The following is a 15538-nucleotide window of genomic DNA, read 5'->3' as shown; positions in this document are numbered from 1 at the left end:
TGTCATGATTCCATCATTCTGATTTGCAATCCGAATCGAATTCATTGTCTTGAATATATATCTCCTTTTCTTGCTCTTCGTATTTTCCCAAAGGACAGTAAACAAATCATTCATGTCTCATAATTTAAAAGCAACATTTGATCCCTTCAATAAAACTATTTGATTTAAAGCTATAAAACAGATCTGATGACGTAAACGGGAACTCGAACAATAGAATCATTTGTTATTGTGATGTCATATCTGGACGATTCGTCATCTACAGCGATTCATGAATCTACATCATGTTCTTCGTGGTTCGTTGAATTTCTTTAGATTCTCTTTTGGTGTAAGGGACTCATCCTTTTGTGATATTATCAGTCTCGGGCTGACTCATCTTGTAAATGCTACATAATGGTCCCCAAACATGACCCATTCGTCTTCAAAGAAAATCTTAAATAAGTTGGATATTTAGGCTAGTCAAAAATTTTATTTAAGCGATAAACATATTGAATGAAATTTAGAAATATTTCGAAATATTTGGTTGAACAGATAATAACAAATTTTGGCGCTAATGAATCCATCTAGGATTCTCAATGGCGGATTTAAGCATTTTGTGACTTAAGTAGAGTGTATTATGGGGTATCTCTCTTTTAATATCTGATGAATTTAGTCTTAATTTTTAACGCATTTTTAACTTAATAAACATGATAATTGTTTAATTTATTATTTTAGTAACTTTATGAAAATTATATCAGTTTTTATTAATTCATTTTTTGATATTCACGCCATGGGAAAAGGACTAAAGTAAAAAAAAAATAACCATCATTATTAGAAAACGATGGATTAAATTATGGATTAACGGCGGATCTACAAAATCACAGAGAGAATACAATGTGCCATAGAAAATGATGAATAAATGAAATAAAAAATTATTATAATGAAATATAATTATTTTATAAAAGTATTATAATGAAATATAAATTAATAATCAACTTCTAACAAATATAGTATTACAAATAATTATTTTAAAAGGCTGTTAGGGTATACAGTAAAACCAGTTCAATGAATAATTGATTTTCTAAAACGTAATACATAAATAATTAATTATATTTTTATGTATTTAATAAAAAAATAAAATATTGTATGTAAACACACAGTGTAATTCTATTACATTTTATAATTCGTAGAATTTGTATTTTTTCGAATTTATTTATTTGGCAACTAAGTTAAATAACACCTGCCTTCGGTGCTCCCTTCACGGTGAGCCCTAAGCAGCTGCCTCGTCGGAAATCTGCCACTGTTTTCATTATCTTATGCAGCGATGCAACTATGATTTTTTTGAACTCGCACTAAACGAATCCCAGCATGCATTGAAGAGGATTAAAGATGTGTATCAAGCAGCATTCTCTTCTGCAGTGACAGTGAAAATAAATTCTGAAAGTGGCTTTGAAATCTACAATGGCTTGAAACAGAAGATTTCTTAAAACTTTTATCATTTTACAATAAAATAAATAAATAAATAAAAAATAAAAAAAAAGATTCTTTCTATTCACGCTGATGAAAAACTGGGTGGCAAAGATTAATATATACTACTTTGAAAGATTTTAAACCTTTTCTCCATTTCTTACGTAAAATGAATTCGATTAATGCTTTCTGATGGTGAATTTTTCCATAATAACCTAAAATTCTATAAAAGATACAGACAGAGAGAGAAAGAGAAAAAAAAAATATTTTTCCCAAAAATTTAACTAAAAGCTATATAAATCCATAGTTTAAGCCCTAGACATATGAATTATTCTATTTAGAAAGAATTTTTAGAATTTCATTCAATATGTCAGTCTTCAGTATACTTGAGGTACCCAAGTGTGCCTAAGTGTTTTATCTTTTAGATTAATTATTGCTAATGACTTAAAGCTTTCAAAAGCAGCTTCTGTGTCTGGTCCTTTAATGCACCCAAGTAGACTAACTTAAAATGAGTAGAAATTAGGAAAAATCTATAGTACAGAAAATTTATGAAACTTTCATTCAATAACAGATTCTAAGCCTGATTTAAGCAGAGTCGTAACTTTTGATTTGGTTGTGGTAAATCATGACCAGAAGTGAGTTTTCAAAAACACTTTTGGCATCAGAAACTTATACTACGTAGTCTATATATTGTTATCCCCAAATACAGGTTGATTATAAATAGATTTTTCCGATTTATAACATTCTATTGAGCATAGAGTTACAGAAAATTTTTTTAATACTTGTGCTATGCGGAAGGTATTCAAGAATGATGCAAAATAAAATTACGGTAAAAAAAAAACGAAAAATTTTCAAAATGTTCAAAAGGCAACACTCATTATTTTTTCATAGAAACGTGATCCTCACAAGTGAAAAATTATTTTCGTACTAATAATACCGCTCCAATTCTTTTTTAACCTTTTTACTGTGAAAATCAAGTTTCCTTGAAAAAAAATAATAATTTTGCCAATCGAATTCTGAAATTTTGTGACTATAACCTTAACTGTTAGAGCTCACATTATTCTTCAACACGTAACAATATAATCATTCAAATTTTATTCCTTTCCTTTGAACTGTATGTTTCCTCAGGGGGTCACATATAAGAAGAGTAGTTTAATAATCACCCCTTATATTACAAAAGAGATGGAAAGAAAAGTTTTTGATAGAATCATCCATCTTCGATATTAGTCATTGACATAATAAACATACTCTTCTATTTAAAGGTATAAGCAAAATTATCAAGTAATTCGTTAAAAAAGTGGAAAGAATAATTTCTGATTTACGTAGCACATTATTATCATAAGATTTTTGACATTAGAACACATGTCTCAAAGTCTACATATTATTATATATTTTTAATAATAAATAATTAATAAAAAGTATTTAAATACTAAAAATTTAAAATTTAATAAAAATTCATTAAATATTTTTTTTAAAAAATGAACGAAATTATTTATTTACGCTATCTATCATAAATAGTAGAAATTCGCTTGTCAAGGTCTCTGTATATTATCACTTCTGAATAATTAATGAAAGATAATGGAAGAATAGTTTCTGATTTCGATATTAATAATTCATTATAGACAATGACAATCTACTTCTTACTATGTGTCTATATATATATTATTATTTCTAAATATTTTTTTAAAGATAACGGAAGAATAGTTTCCAATTTTAGCAATCCATTTCTCAATATCTGTATAAATATTACTATTTCTAAATATTTTTTGAAAGATAATAGAAGAATAGTTTTCGATTTAGACAATCCATTATAGACATTAGCAATCCATTTTTCAATGTTTATATATGTATTACTATTTTTAAATATTCTTTTGAAAGATAATGGAAAAATAGTTTCCATTGCTGACATTAGCAATCCTCCTCTCAATGTCTATACAATAATAGCTATTCATTTCTTTTTTAAAAATAAAATGTATGACGATAATGTCTGATTTATATATTTGCAATCTATTACACAATGATTTCTATGACTGACCCCTCTATATTTTTCTCTTCCTTAAAGAAGACAACATAATACAACATCATCACCGCACAATGGACAACAAACATGTCAATTCGGTGTCAAAAACACTCTTTCAGAAGATCCGCAGAGGCCATATTTCACGGGACCTTATCTCAGATAAAAATACCAGACCCTCTTTCATCTTTTCCCTGTATTCTGCCCAAAATTCGGCCTGCTTCTCTGCACTCTGGGGGATTATAACCCGATAGGGAATCAGACCCCGGGACAGAACATTTATTTATTGCCAGCTGCCGAATAGGCGGTGGCAAAATCTGCCATCCAAACCGAGTTTACTCCCCGATCCCCATACGCCTAATCATGAGGGGATCAATGCCGATCGATAAATAAATCGATCATTCTACCCCCTGAACAACCCCTCGTTTCTCTGACCACCCCCATTTCTCGTTTTTATTTTATTATTCGTTTTTACTTTCCCACGGTCACCAACCTCCGCAGTGAATAAGAGGGGAAGGAAAAAGTGGTTGGTGTTCAGTTTGGGGGGTGGACGTTCATTAACCCCCATGCTTTTAAAACGAAAAGGGGAGGGGGTGCGTACAGCGATAACGTCGCCACCTATTGAACGGATGGGCAATAAATTAACGGCTCTGCTTGGATATTGGATAGCCAGATGAATTGGTTTTGGGTTAATTGACTTGAGGATACAAATGAACAATCGGAAATGATGATCTTTTAAGTCCAAGATCAGTTTTCGCGGGGGCGTTTGTCGGCGCATTCAAAAGCATCGCGTTAGCAGAGGGAACAATTGTTTTGAAAAGGAATTAGATTGATTTCACCTCTTTCCCTTTTTAATTAATTTCCAGTGTAATTTTTCAGAAATGGAGACTTTTGTAATTAAATATCGAATTGCTACTGGATTCTAATATGTGTTGGAAATGGTAAAATAAGTTTTAGCTTCTTTTATAATTTCCATATTATATCACTTATTAATTTTAATTATAATTTATGTAGATATGAGGTAAATTTATTCCGCAAGAAAGTCGATGAATATAATTTCATTCAATTCAAAATCCTCACCACCATTCTTTTTGTTTAAACAGCTGATTAATGCCATTGTAAACCAGCGGGAATGGTTTCTCAAAACTTTCTTGCATGCTCTCTAACAAAGGTGTTATCTCAAAGAACGTCTTACATGGCATTGACATGTAATAGTTAAGCAATATTTACCTTTGGCGTGAATTTAGCATTTTTAATAAAACTATCATGCCAATCTTGGCGAGTATTTTTGGCGATTACTCCCTGGCATGCGGTTAATAGTGTCCGAAAATAGAATTTGTGTTTTAGACAGGATTTTTCCAGCTGACTGGAATAAAAATTTAACATAAAACTACATTCGTAGATGTGAAATCGCATACTGAATTTGATATATATATTGTGACATTCCCCGTTTCCCAGTACTGATAAGATATTTACAGCCAGCTGTTTAGTATTTAACGCTGTTAAATACTAAACTCCTCGAGATAGCCAGATGGTGGATCTTTTCACTTGGGTGGTCTCGCATCTGTTCACTAGCGACTACAGTGAAAGACCACATGTGGAATTCCTCCTTCGAGAGGTATTGATCGAACCTTGAAAGAGAAAGGAGTGTCCAAACATCTGGATGCTAAATGTTTCTAAAAATGTAAAAAAAAAAAAAAAAAATAAAGTGATGAGATTTTTTTAGAAGAGGAGAAGAAGCGAATTCCAGTCAGACTGTTGGACTACACCCACAAGTTCGGAGTCGGAGAACCAACTGAGTTTCAAGATAAACCTTCGACTTCGACTGTTGTATCTCTTACTGCAGGTGTAAATAACTATTTATTTAACCAAGATTAGAACAAGTTGTTCTTTTGTATATATAGGGCTGTAAAATAAAGAATTGTCTGGAAATTCTGCTTCGTTATTTGATCAGTCTAGATCAAGACATTACAATATATAAGTCATTGCATTTTTGAGTCTCACGTTCACATGTTTCTGAAAGTACAAATAAACAGACAGTAAACTTTTTGTTGGATTTGGCTCAAAATTTTATAGGTATCTATCTACACTACAGATATTAAATCTGTGTACCGAATTTCATCTATCTAGTTCTCTTCCCTTTGTAGTTATCATAGAACTTATATTCGAATAGCTGGACAGATGGCCATCCTCTGAACAAATTTTACTCAAAACCTGATGGGAATCAGCAAATTTGGTGTAAAGATTGTATGCCAAATTTCATCCACCTAGCCCCTAAGTGTTCTTGAGTTATCTTTGTCATAGACAGACGGACGAACATTTTCGAAATATGTATTTTTTCGGAATCAGGGAGCTCTAAAACGTGCAGATTCGTCAAAATCTCAAGTTCGAATTCTTTGACAATTCCTGTACTTTCTTTATATTATGTATATTAGGAAATAAAAATGACTAGAATCAAAAATAACATATTTACTTTCAGTGTGAGTGTAGAGTTTCTTTTCATACAAACACATGAAGAATTCACGATATTGTAACATTTCTAAATAATTCTTACGCAAACCTAAGCTCCCCCCCACCCCACCCTTTTTAATGACGCTAATTTAGTTGTCCTGCAATTTTTCCGGAATGTTAGAAACTTTTTGATTTTTTTGAAACTTAATTTACAGCAGTAGATTCCCTTATTGCACTGCAATTCAAATCTTTTTCCTTATTTCATCAAATATTTTATCGCGTGATTTTCTTTCATTGTTGAAAGCTAAGGAAGGGAAATTCCACCTGTTAACTACACAGTTTACATGTAAATCAGATAAGGAAACTATATTATCGCAGGAAATGACGTGCAATTAAAAGATGAATTATTCGATGTTTTTGAAGACACTATGATGTTCGTGAATTGGAATGTTCACACACCTAATTAACAGAACATTTATAAGTATTAAAATAACACAGTTTAATATCTATTAAGATTTTATGCTTAAAAGTGATTTGTTGAGAGAAATCCTCGAATTACGCACGATATATTTAAATGAAATGAAAGACAATCGATATTTCCGGCGAACTATTTGGTCGCCAAAGACAACTAGTCTTCTATAAATTTGACAAGGAAACTTTAACCTTTATCGTGGCAAGATTGCTTTTTTGAATTTCTTGTTTTAGTTCCTTTTGAGTCCAGAAAAATTCATCTCTCGAATAATGTACATCTGCTGAGAGGTTCATGAGCAATAGCTCCAAAACATCACATTGTAGCCAAGTGAAATTTGGTATCTGATCTTTCTGGTAATATTGTTGATTGCTATCGAATTTTGAGCTAAATCTACTTAAGAAAAGCTTCTTTATTTGTAACTAGCAGCCTTTGGCTATCAGCCGATTTGCCAATCTTAATGTTCGTTAAAATTTTAATAATTAAATATTTTATGCAATTACTACTTTAATAGCTGCTTCATCAAAATATTTTAAAACTTCAAATTTTGATAGTCATATCATTCACTCAGAATATCATAAAGACCTTCAGTCATAACGTAATATGTATCTCTCTCTTTTTCTGTTAGCTCCCGTAGAATTTATGTTTTAAATTAAAGTGCAAAGAATTAATCTGCAATTAATATAATAATATTTTTTACTGAAACAAAGAATTTTTTTATAATCTTATTAATGAAAATAGAGTCACTCAGCGTTTAAACTTTATGGGCACTAAAGAATATCCTTTTCAATTTACGTATTATCTCAAGAATTTGTCAACAAAATTTTCTTAGATTCATCATGAGCGGATCGATTCATTAACAATGTTTCATTTTAAATGCATCCAACACTAAGAAAATAAAATGAATCGTTTAAAATAATCGGCTGAAAAATGTTAAGCCTAGCCTCATTAGCGTGGGAAAAAAACTGAAGCCTTACGCATTTGGCGATGGGGAAATGAAGATCTTTTGGCGGGAAAGTTAGTTTTTAATTAATAATTAAAAATAATTACAATTCTAATTAAAAATTTAAAAAAGGACCCCAGGTGCACATTCCCGACCTTTAAGATATACATGTACCGAATTTGGTAGCTGTAGGTCAAATGACCTGGCCTGTAGAGCGCCAACACACACACACACACACACATTGAGCTTTATTATAAGTATAGATGTGCATATATATAGGCACTATAACTCAAGAAACACATCGAGCTAGATTGTATGAAGTTTGAACCGATTCATTTATTACTAGAATTATAGATCTGGGTTCTTTTTTATCTTTACGGCCCTTGACGATTTTCAAATTACGCCTAAAACGGCAAGATTTACATGTTGAAATTTTGTTAAGATCGTCCAGCTCTATTATATATAATGCCAAGATGATTGAATTTCCTAGTTTACTTGGCTATTTTTAGATGACACCAAAATCGCCAAAGCCGAACTACCAGTCGCCAATTTGGCGACAGTTTGCAATTTTTAGCATTTCGGGATCTGTAAAATAGTCCAGTGCCTTGATTTGTGTCAGATTTTGAGCCCAATCATAACAGATTATTGATCTATTACAGTCTGATAGTCTATTGCTCTATTTCGTGCATATATCTCAAAAAAAGAAAAAAGAAAAAGAGATCGATCTACATTGTTGAATTTTATATGAATTTAGCATCAAAATTGAAGACATGTGGCTAATTTTGGACTAAATACATTAAAAGATAGTCTGATTGTCCGTGTATATTATATTCAATTATTGTATAAACAATAATTGAAAAACTCAACCAACAACACAAATAAAATTTTGTATGCTGGCGTGTCAACACGTAATTGTAAATTTATATCAGATTTGAATCCAATCAATTTGTTGTAAGAGGCTTAGGTACACACAAAATCAAATTATGGATCTAATCAGACTATTGGAAGAGGCTTTAACACATATCATATCAAATTTTGAATTCAATCAGCATATGGGAAACTTAAACACAAATCTTATCGAATTATGGACCCAATCAGTCTATTAGAAGAAGCTTAAATACACACTACATCAAATTTCGAATCTGATCTCTCATAAGAGGCTTAAATGCATATTCGATTCACTTGAATGTATTACGAAGCCAAATATAAATCTCGTCTTATTGTATCTGAAAATCTCTTCGGATAATTTATTTTAAAGTGCAACTGCCTGCAGTTTCAAATTTATATCTTTCAAGAGAGCAAACAATTTGTTTTGATGTATCGTAAACATAGAAGTATGTTTTATTTCTAAGGATTCGAAAGCAAATAAAAAGACTAGACTAGACAAGTGAATATCTTTTATTTTATTCACTAGTCTAGCCCAATACTTCTACATAATTTTGATATACATTATTATTCGAATGTGAATTGTAATGAACACTTTTAAAGGCCATGTTCAACTTCATATAATTTTTTGTCATTATATTCAAAGGAAACGTTTTGTTGTGAATTTAAATCGACAATGATAAAAAAAAAAAAAGGTATCCAGTTTCGAACAATAGTTTCTATTATTTAAGCCTGGTGTTTTTAAACTGACATTCTGTCTATTAATTTGCTCATCAAAAAAAGGAGCGAAAGAGAAACTATCACTATAAGAAATTGGCATAACACATAACCACGAAGGTTCCACTCCTCGCCTTTCCTAGGTATCCAGAGTATTATGATGAATCCTCATTACAAATGTACCTGGAAACTGAAGACAGAGATTTAATGGTCAAGGCCGAAACAACGACTTCTTTCATCAGCTGCAACTCAATCTCTCTCACAAATGTTATATTCCGTCACTGGAGTGGTGGTAATTCAACCTACAATATTTTTCTACCTACTGAGGAAGCACTGTTCAGTTTCACATAGCCCCTTGACCTATTATGGCATATGATATTCCATATATAATACTCAATTATGGTAAATTCTCATCTATATCAACTTCTAATACTTCCGATAGAATAAAGAAGTGGCATATGTCATACAAGAGAATCAAACGACAAATATTCTTTTTGTACATTTAGTGATGTGTGGATAATTCTTTAGCACGAATGCAACGGCTGAAGCAATCAAACCAGACGAACAGAAGACAGATGAACCAAGCCTGAAAATCAATTTAAAATCGCATAGCCAAACTAAACCATTATTATATTATAACTTTTGAAATTGTCTTTTATGATTTAAAAGAATTGTTTATATTTTGTATCAAAACTATTCACTGTTCAAGGCTTTAAATGGAAAATTTCGAATTTTATGTTTTCCATATTCCAGTCTTTCTACCCCATATTCACTTGAGAATAGGGACAACAATAGCCAGGTACTTAGTTTCTAGATATAGTAAAATAACTATGTGCAACGGTGAGATCGGTTACAGCACCACTTGGTGGTTAAAAATAAAATTAGAATTTACAATCTCGAAAATGTTACAAGGTACAGGGGGGAAAGTTAGTTACAAAATGGTAGAATGCCTTTGATTTGACACGAAAAGACACCTTGAACACTATAATGCTAAAAACAAAACGTGTAAAATGTGCACTTTTGTGATCGCAATTTTCAAAAGTGTCTTAAAATATGTCAAAAAAAAAAAAAAAAAAAAAAAAAACCCAAAAAATTAAGGGAGGGAGGGGATATGGATGGATTTATGTCTTTTTTTTTTTTTTTTTTTTTTGAGGAATAAATAGGGGAGAAGCGAAAAAAGAATGCCACCCTCCGGAAACTAATTAAAGATTGTCAAAATCCAGAAAAATTCGCACGACTATTAAATTGTCATAATTAAAAAGATAATTTTTTAAATTTTGGAATGATGTAAAATTTATTTTTGAGTAACCATATTTTGGAAAAACTTGAAAATTCAGATTAATTTTTAATTAATTAAAATTTTAAAAATGATGTACAAATTTCCATTTTCCAAGGTATATATGAGGAAATTTGGTAGCTGTCATTCAAACGGTCTTTTTGTAGAGTGCTTACACACACACACACACGCACACACACACATGCATTTATCGTTATTATTAGTAGAGATTTAACTCTTACTGATTCACCTACCTATCCAAAATGGTGCACGGCGCATGAAAAGAGGCAGAGAAGATTCGTAAGATATACATGTTACAAAAATAAACGCAACATCATAAAACCAGTAACTACACGACAGTATTTAAAAAAAGTAGAAAAATATTGACACGAAAACCACAGCCTTGACTATAATTAATAATTAAAGCAAAAATTATTATAGAATACAAAATCATATTTTCAGTAAGAAATTTACAATAAAATATGATAAAATTGTCCAAATAAGAGTATATAGTAAATGCAAGAATAAAATATATTTAAATAAAAATGGAAAAAAATATATCAGATAGTAACACCCTCCGAAATTCCAGAGTTAAAAGGCTGTTAAGAATATTCTTTTAAATTTTTTGGTAATTAGTATACAAAAGGAGAGTTTTCAACGGAAAACCTTATGGTTTTACTTTAAGGTTTCTTTTTCATATTTCAATAGCCCGCACACCAAAAGCAGAATTTAGCACCTCCCTTATCCATTTCGCAATTACCCTTCCGCTCTTACCAAAAAATATCTTCTAGTACTTTTATAATCTCTTCTGCTTCTATAGTAATCTTTTTTGACGTGTTTTGTAGATTAGATTCTTAATATTGCGACGAGGATTAGATATAAATTGTAGTCCTTTTCTCGTTGAAAGATAGCATCCAAAATTTAATACAAGTATACAATTTAAGTGTTACAATCTCATGCTAAATTTCCCTTATCTAGCAATTTGGGTTTCATAAACATATGGATGGACAGAAAACTGGAAGTGGTCTCCATAAAACTTTCCCACTTATTATCTTAATAAAGGTGTTATCGTCCTATCTATGTATAAAATTGTAGGCCTTAGGCAAGGCCGTAAATACCATGAGTGTTCAGATTTTTATTTTCGGAATTCCACACCTGAGAGTAGTGTGCTTCGTTATGTAGTAAAGTAAACTAGTATTTATGTAATAATTGTACTGCATTAGCGAGCTATAGTTACGAATGCCGACGTCCTGCCATAGGGGTACCACTTCTCCCCGTGATCTGGGCGTCCAGGGTTCGAGTCCCGGTTTGGGCATGGTTGTTCTTCCTGTTCTATCTGTGAGATGAATGAATGTGCCCTCCTGTAAAAAGGGGTTGTGCAAACGAATGAGTGATGCGTGAGTAGTCAAATCTTAGTCTTGGCCCAAGTTGGCTCTACGATAAAAAACAAGAGGCGCTCCCCCTTAGGCTTAAATCGGCTGTCTTTGAACAGCGGGCTTGTCCGTGGCAAGTGCCATAAGAAACAACAACAACAATAGTTACGAATTACAGATTTTTGGTGTGAATTTTGGGTTCTTTTTTACAAAAATTTAGAGTGTAATCTTTAGCGATTCATCTCTGGTATGGGGTTGATACACAAATATCAGAAAATCCAATATGTATACTGTAAACCTTTTTTTTTAGATAAACTGTAACCACAATCTGTCGCAGAGTTAATCACATACCGAATTGCAGTCACGAAATCACAGCACCGAATTTCATTTATTTAATTCATTACATTCCTGAGAAATGAATTTAAATAAACGCGAAAATACAGAAAGACAAACGAACATCAGAAAGTATAAGTTTTTGACGGATCTGGCTCCAATTTAGAATTTACATCCTAAATCTCTGATATCTTTTGCAGTTTCCTATTTCCCTATGCTTGGGCAGCCGGACAGTGCGATTTCCTCTTTATAAATTTCGTTCACATTTTGATAATAATCGGTTGATTTGGTGTAAAGATCATATACTAAATTTCATCCGTCTAGCTTAAAACATTTTTTTTGTATTATCGTGTTCACAGACAGACAGAAAATATCAAAAATATGATTTTCGAAATCAGAGAAGTCTAAAATGTGACGATTTATCAAAATTTCGATTTTTTTTTTTTTTTTGACGATTGTAATATTTTGTTTTTGTATATTTTGTTTACGAAAAAAGAAACCAGTTCAGGTAGTCTTCACAAAACTTTCTCGCATACTCTCTAATAAAGATGTTACCTACGCCCTGCATGGCACTGGTGTACGATAGTTACAAAATATTAACCTTTGGCGTGAATTTATCATTTTTGCTGAATCTATCGTGTGACCCTGGCATGCAGCCAAAAGTATGCGTAAATCGTATTTGGGTTTCAAATGCGTTCTTCCCAATAAATTGAAACAAAAATTTGACATAAAACTACGCACTAAAGTCAGAAAATCATGTACGAAATTTCATATGTTTAAGTCATTGCGTTTTTAAATTATTGCGTTTGCATATTTCGCAAAGTACAGACTGACAGACGATCAATCCCTTGTTGGTTTTGGCTCAAATTTTAATAGGTGTTGTAACATTCCTCGTTTCCCAGTACTGATAAGACCTTTACAGCCAGCTGTGTCGTCGCTGTTACTTACTAAACTCCTCGAGATAGCCAGATGGTGGATCTTTTCACCTGGGTGGACTTGTATCTGTTCATTAGCATCTACAGTGAAAGACCACATGTGGGAATTCTTCGTCCAAAAGATATTGAGAGTACCTTCAAAGAGAAAAGGGGCGTCCAAACATCTGAATGCTAAATGTTTCTCATTGTGAAAAGATATGATGACTCCGTGTTCCAGAATAGTCAGTTATGAAAGGTGCATCACACAAAGGACCTTCCCACGACCGACTGACGCCGCTGAGGGAGCATATTGCTGAACCCCGATTGGCCGAAAGAGAGCTCAAATGACCAATGTAAATTAAGAGGCGGAGGTCGCCGAAATAAAGTACGGAGATTTTTTTAGGGAAAAAGAAGAAACTGTTGGACTATGCCCACGAGTTCGGAGTCCGAGCACTAGCCCTGGAGTGGTCGCGTTGACTAACAACCTGTTAGTTCCCTGTGGTGTTGTTTCTCCGTATTGATGGAGAACTGAGTTTCAAGATAAACCTTCGACTTTGACTGTTGTGTCTCCTACTACAGGTGTAAATAGCTATTTATTTAACCAAGATTAGAACAAGTTGTTCTTTATATATATAGGGCTGTAAAATAAAGAATTGTCTGGAAATTCTGCTTCGTTATTTGATCAGTCTAGATCAAGACATTACAGTATGCACACTATAGTTGATAATTCTGTATCGAATTTTATCTGTATAGCTCTCTTCGTTTTGTAATTATCGTGCTAGCTTGTTTTCAAACAGCCAGATAGACAGACTTCTATGCTGATTTTACTTAAAATTTGACAGAAATCTGCAAATTCGGTATAAAGACCATATACTAAATTTCAACCGTGTAGCTCGAAGCGTTTTTGAGTTATATTTGTCATAGACAGACAAACGAACATTTTCGAAAAACGTGTTTTTCTAAGTCAGGGGGGGGGGCGTCTCAAAAGTGAAGATTCATTAAAACATCAAGTACGAATTTTTTAATGATTATTAATTATACTTTCTCTATACTTCGTATACAAGAAAGTAAAAAAAAAAATGGTTCTAAATTTAATGCAATTTACAATTTTATTGATAAAATTTCATAAATAAAGCTTGCTAGGATTTTTTTTCCAGTACATATTTATGAAAATTTCACTTAAAGTGTACGTACACACGTGAAGATTTTTTTTTTAATTTTAACTTTAAAACTCCAGTTTTTTCACAGTAGGTTATTAATATATGATTAACCTCATTTAAGTGAGAAAAAACCATATTACACTCATTATTCATTAATTAAATAATATTTAATGAGCTAATTAGCCTATTTTTTGAAACATGATATCTTAAATTCTAATTTGTACAGACACACCTTTCTAGTTGGAAATGATGCCTAATATTAGTCTTCATGTTTTCTGCCTCAAACAAGTAATAAAAATGTATAGTTTTTTTTTAAACAAATTTTTCATCAACGATGAGTAGAAAAAGCGAGATTTTTTCTGTAATTTTAACTTTTAAACAACTATTAAAAATTTATTTCTATAAATAGAACTTTGATTGAGGCACAAAACATCCGCTATTTCATACAGATTATTTTCATATATAAATAACTGTATTTGTTTCATTTCTTGTTGAGTTATGATTGTTTGAATGAAGTAACATAGTGGAAAAATATCATTCTTCATAAAATGAGTTTTAAAAACACCGAAACTAGAATTTTTAATGAAAGCCCCTCAAGAAAAATAATCATAACTCGAGAAATATTTCGAATATTGACAACATCTTGGTATCGTTTGAAAGCTAAAGGATCAGAGAACATTATTAAGCAATAAAAAAATGTTCGATATTTTGAACGATTTTCGAAGTTTCAAGTGTGTACATACACCTTAAAATGTAAAAATTCACCAAAATCTCGATATAAAATTTTTTAACAATTCCATTCTGTATACCAGAAGTTAAAATCATAATTTACAAACCAACCCCTTATCGCCAACGAACGCCAAAATCAGCCAACCTTAGCCACCCACGGTGTGAGTGCTCGGATCACTAATAATGAAAGGTGAACTGTTGATTAGCATGCAACAAGATTAAGATCTGGGGGGCGGAAGCAGCTTTGAAGATGGGTATCTTTTTACACGAAATCCACTTACCGACGCGTCGGAGACGATGAAAAACGAGCCACCACGGTGACACCCTCGCCTCGGTGAGAGATAAGATGACGAGGGATATCCGTGTCGACAGGTGAATTAGTGGAGTAAATCTCCTGAGCAGAGATGGAGATTAGGGGAAGGATGAAGCCAACGAAATGCCTGCCTTCCGGTTCTTGAATGTAGGAAGGAATTTTTCAAATCAGTGCGATACGATTTCGTATCGTCTGACAAGTGGCGATTTTTTTCCCCCTTCTTTATTGTAGCTGTGACAGGGTGTCATTTCTTTTGTTTCGTTCGGTGTCTTTATTAGCACGTGTCCGAGTGGGATGGAAGAGTCTAATGATGATATTTTTTTGGGGGGGGGAGGGAGGTTCTGTGTGAGATAGATGGTGATAAATGAGAGATGACAGCTGGAGAAAATCTGTCGTTGGTTGTTTGTTTCTATAGTTTCTTAGAGCAGAAAGAGTTATTGCCAAATTCTGGTTTCATACAGAAAAATAAGTTTTCTGCTGAGTTTCTTATACCTTTCAGAATTTTGCTTTCTGAT

General features: G+C 32.3%; 1 long non-coding RNA gene across 1 annotated transcript in view; it reads right to left on the bottom strand.

Annotated features, from left to right (window-relative positions):
* Positions 1-15155, bottom strand: part of LOC129969291 (uncharacterized) — a 65461-nt gene extending 50306 nt beyond the window's left edge. Inside the window, exon 1 of the long non-coding RNA XR_008784487.1 lies at positions 14992-15155. This is a non-coding gene — a long non-coding RNA (uncharacterized LOC129969291). The remainder of the gene's footprint in view (positions 1-14991) is intronic.
* Between the last annotated feature and the right edge of the window lie 383 nt (positions 15156-15538).

The sequence above is a fragment of the Argiope bruennichi genome, chromosome 5 (assembly GCF_947563725.1).
Source record: "Argiope bruennichi chromosome 5, qqArgBrue1.1, whole genome shotgun sequence".
Taxonomy (NCBI): Eukaryota; Metazoa; Arthropoda; class Arachnida; order Araneae; family Araneidae; genus Argiope; species Argiope bruennichi.
This window is presented reverse-complemented; position numbering and strand designations above follow the sequence as displayed.